General features: G+C 47.0%; 1 long non-coding RNA gene across 1 annotated transcript; it reads left to right on the top strand.

Annotated features, from left to right (window-relative positions):
- Positions 1-743: 743 nt before the first annotated feature.
- LOC133438644 (uncharacterized) lies at positions 744-1684 on the top strand. Its single transcript, XR_009781710.1, has 3 exons — positions 744-811; positions 1014-1142; positions 1629-1684. It is a non-coding gene; the product is annotated as an uncharacterized LOC133438644 (long non-coding RNA).
- The last annotated feature ends 3414 nt before the right edge of the window (positions 1685-5098 follow it).

Raw genomic sequence — 5098 nt, 5'->3', positions numbered from 1 at the left:
ATGTTAAAAAAATGTGGTGTGCATATCTTTGGTAGATGATAGGGAAAGTTCAGGTACAGGTTTACTGAAAATTTCTGTCTGCTAAATAACTTTTGATCATGTTTGTCAGGTCCATCTCAGCAAGGAGGGCGGGATGGAGAGGCTTGCGGAGTTGCTGTGGTGGACCCTCCACCACCAGCTGGAGCCCACAGTCCCGAGGGTCCAGACGCCTCCCAGGACGTCGCCTCCTGCCAGACGTGTCGTCCCGAGGACCCAGACATCTCCCAGGACGTCGCCTCCTGCCAGACGTGTCGTCCCGAGGACCCAGACTTCTCCCAGGACGTCGCCTCCTGCCAGACGTGTCGTCCCGAGGGCCCAGACTTCTCCCAGGACGTCGCCTCCTGCCAGACGTGTCTCACCAAAAGTGGTTGTGAAGGGCGTGGTCACCGCGCCACGTCCATCCAGCCCTTTGGAGCAGACACGTGTTCTGTCTTCACAGGTGGACGTGGGGGTGGATTCGATCCCGCTAAATCCTGTGTGGTTTAGTCCGGCGATCCTGGATGAGATGGAGAAGGCCGTTCCGGCCCACCTTCCCAGCGCTGTGGAGTGCGCAGCTCGTCCGGACGGCAGGGAGGTAATGTTCATGCAGATTTTATTTTTTCATTGAGGCCTCTTTTAAAAAGTGTGTCCCTCTTCCTGTTTATTGTCCAAGAGGAGCTAAGTCGCAAATATGGTGTGAAAAAAGTCTGTATGGTTTTTGTTCCAGCAGAAGTCGACCGTGGAGCGCCGGGAGAGACGCGTCGCCTCCAAGAGGACCCGGGAGAAGCAGCAGGTTTGTCATATTTTGTCTGATTTATTTGAGTAATACTTATTTGTATTTTTTTGAGTATTTTGAGTAGACACACCATAGACAAAAACATTATATTGTTATATTTAGTGAATAATTGTAACACAGTATTAAAATACATGGTTTCATTTTGTCAATGCAGTTCACACAGTTATTTATTTATTTATGTATTTATTTATTGTTTTAGGTGGAGGCACCAGCCGTGGATGTGTCCTCCAAGCCAGCGCCTTGCAGTCCTAGGAGAGTGGTGGTGGAGCCTGGTGCGTCTGACCCTGCCCAGCCCCAGGAGTCCACCTTCCAGGAACATCCCAGCCAGGTAATTTACATCTTTTAACTGCTGCACCTCTGTTTTTACTCACTCTCTCACACACACACACACACACACACACACACACACACACACACACACACACAGAGTTTCTGACCCAGGGTTGTGAACCACTGGACTCAGTAGTTTTAGTTTTAATACTTGTGTATTATTATACTTAGTGTATTTTGCTGCTATAATTTATGTACCCTTTTATTTAAGCAGTATTTGACATGCAGGACTTTTAATTGTAATGGAGCAATTTTACATTATTGTATTGGTACTTTCACTTAAGTTAAGGATGTGAATACTTTGTCCACCCATTGCTGGTTACATATGTTGGAGGCATGTAAGGTATGTTAAAAAATATAAGATTAACGATGATAATGAAACGAATTATGATTAATGATGAGATTGATAATGATTGATCTGTCACTTATAAAAGAAAATGTTACATCATGATAACAATGACAACATTCCTTAAAATGATTTCAGGATCCTGCCGTCGGTCCGAGCCATCGCACTCAATCCGTGAGGGCGTCGCATTCTCAGAAGGACGGGAGGTATGGAACCTTTTCTCGCAATCACCAGTGTACCTGCATGGCTCTGACCTTTCTCGCCTACCACCAGGAGGGGGTAGATTTTGACATGGTCTCACTTGATAGAGTGCTTGAACAGGGGAATGCACTCTATGTAGGTATCAAAGAACAGTTGAAGGCAGACAAAAGGTTCAAAAGCAACCACTTGACCATAGAGGAGATGCCGAAACAGGTTTTCACCGATTCGGATACCTACAATGTTCAGTTGGACATGTCGGACTTGAGGGTTGGTTTCTTGAAGGCTGTAGACGGCAGCCCTCGAAGCAGGAGAGGACTGTGCCTTCGTGAACAGCTGAAAAGCCTCTCTCAAGGTGTCAACCTTGCTTTTCTCATTGTCGCTCCTGAGTGCATTGCAGTGTTCCGTGACCGGTCCGGACGCTACGGGTTTTTTGATTCCCACTCAAGGTCTGCCAAAGGTTTTCCTCATCATAATGGAAAAGCAATTATGCTGACCTTCTCTAAATTGAGTCGCATGGTTAAACATTTGCTTGTGCTTTTTAAAAACCGTGGCCCTTATGGCAGCTATGAGTTCATGCCTGTTTCCTTTACAAGTAACCACACACTCAGTGAGATGCCTGGACAGTCAGAGGATGTGACCATCAAAAATCCATCAACGGCTGTACCAGAAGCACAATTGTTAGAGGAAGCCAATATCCCACAGACAACTAACTTCAGACAACCAAAGAATCAGGACTTGAGTCAGCGCGTCAACATAACACGTCCCACGACAGAGAAGGTTTTTTCAAAAATCCCAACACAGATGCGAAGAAAGGCTATGCGTAGATCGAGTGAGTGCAAAAAGCAACATGTACCACCTGTAGACAATGGTACAAGCACAACTAATAGAGCGCGGTATGAGAGAGAGAAATATGTCAGCAGTTTGGAATTTAGGCTGACAAAACTGCAGGCGATTAAAATCAAATACGCAAAAGACCGTTATCATCGGAAACAAAAGAAGTACAACATCAAAAGAAGTTGGATGGATCTGGATAGTCAGAGCAAACAGAAAACCTTCATGAAAAAGTACCGCAAGGAGAGATACACCACGGATCCTCGTTTTAAAATCAAAAAGAAAAACTACGTGAGCGAGAGGTATAGAACTGATCCTCAGTTTAAAAACAAACAGAAAAACTACGTGAGCGAGAGGTATAGAACTGATCCTCAGTTTAAAAACAAACAGAAATGTTTGATGAAAAAGTACATAGGCGAGAGGTATAGCACTGATCCTCATTTTAAAATCAAACAGAAAAAGTACGTGAGCGAGAAATATCACCACAACCCAGAGTTCAGGCTGCGTCACATACAACACTGCATCCAGAACAAAAAGGATAGACTCGCTAAAGATGCTGCACTTCGTATTCGTCACAAGTTGCAGTGTGCACTCAGGATTAAGAGGAAATACATGGACATCGTAAACTGCCGCCCGGAAACTGCACAGCCTGTGGTTAACCCTGTGATGGTAGAAGCCATATCGGTATTTCGGGAAAGAATTAGACATGGGCCCACACATGTCTGCACAGTGTGTCACAGAGCTCTGTTCCCCAATCAGGTAAGGCATTGCAACAGAGCCAAATATATTAAAAACATTTGCGTGGTGGCTGCTTGCTTGACAGGTAAGTATGTCCACGTTTGTGACACCGATTGCTCAGCCCCATGCACCGTTCCACAGGACAGGATGCGGGAGTGGATCTGCCACACCTGTGACAGCCACTTGGCCAGAGGACGAATGCCGTCCATGGCAGCTTGCAACAACCTGGAGCTCGCACCCATTCCCCCAGAGCTCGAACAGTTGAACGTGCTGGAAAGGCAATTGATTGCAAAGATCTTACCGTTTGCAAAGATAGTTGCCTTGCCCAAAGGACGTCAAAGAGCAGTACACGGAGCAGTTGTGTGTGTACCATCAGAGATGGAAACCACAGTCAATGCTCTTCCGAGGCCCAGCGCCCAAGCCCAGCTGTTGCAAGTAAAGTTGAAGCGCAACATCAAGTACAAGGGCTATCAGCACTTCTACACAGTTAACATGAAGAATGTGCTAGCAGGGCTAAGGATACTGCGAGAGACTCATTCAGAATACAGCAACATTGAGATTGATGACTGTGCTGAATTTGAAAGTCTCGAAGAGGGAGATGCTCCACAGGAAGCCCCAGATGCTGCACAGCTCATGGAGCCCAGACATCCGGAAGGAGACATGGAACCCGCTGCAGGCACATCTGGTGAAAAGCAGCCCAATGAGGTGGACGACGACAAGGAAAAGGAAGACCTCAGGCCTGGTCTGGCCTTGGACACGTGCATGCAGCCTCTTGACATAGCACAGGAGGTTTTGTCATATGGGGATGGCATATTTAGCATTGCTCCTGCCCAAGGAAACAAACCTGTCGGTTTCTTTGCCATTCCTAAGCTTGAAGCCATGGCCTTTCCTGTTCAGTTCCCAACCGGAGAGAACACCTTGGATGAGGGCAGAATAATCCATCTGTCCCCAAGTGTGTACTTCAATTCAAGGCTCTTCTCTGTGGATGCCCGCTTTGCGAGGGACCAGAGTTATCTGTTCTTTTCCCAGTTTGTGACGGAAACGCACATCGCTAGGAACAGCATGTCCATCCAAACACGCAAGGGGAAGAAATTCACCAAAGATGGGAGGACAATTTCCAATAAGATGATTCAGGACAAAGAGGAGCTGGAACAACTCATCCAAAATAGGGATGCGACCCGTTTCATGCAACCCCTCCGAGGCACTCCAGCGTATTGGGAGAAAACGCTGCGAGATCTTTTCGCCATGGTCAGACAGTTGGGCAAGCCGACGTTTTTCCTAACGTTTTCTGCCGCCGAAATGAGATGGCCGGAGGTTATTGATATTATCAAAGCTCAACAAGGTGAGCAAGGGGACTTCTCAAAGCTGGACTGGAATGAAAAGTGTGAGATTCTCCGCAGTAACCCTGTGACTGTGATGCGCTTGTTTGAGAAGCGAGTGGACGCGCTCATGACAGATCTGCTCCTGTCACCTGCACAGCCCATTGGTCCAGTGGAGGACTACTTTTTTCGGGTGGAATTTCAAGCTAGAGGTAGTCCACATATCCATATGCTGGTGTGGATCAAAGATGCACCAGAGATTGAGGATCCTGAGTGCTGCAAGGATGTCATCCAATTCATTGACCGCTATATATGCTGTCAGATGCCTGATGTGGACACGGACCCCGAGCTCCACAAAATAGTGTCTGAGGTTCAGGTTCACAGCCGCAACCACTCCAAAACATGCAGGAAAGGCAATGTATCGTGCAGATTTGGTTTTCCAAAACTGCCCATGGATCAAACGATCATTGGCTGCACACCTTGGGGGGCTGTTGATGATGGTGATGATGAAGATGTCAA

This window comes from Cololabis saira, unplaced genomic scaffold, assembly GCF_033807715.1.
Source record: "Cololabis saira isolate AMF1-May2022 unplaced genomic scaffold, fColSai1.1 scf116, whole genome shotgun sequence".
NCBI lineage: Eukaryota > Metazoa > Chordata > Actinopteri > Beloniformes > Belonidae > Cololabis > Cololabis saira.
The sequence above is the reverse complement of the archived record's forward strand: the minus strand, read 5'-3'. Positions and strand labels throughout refer to the sequence as shown.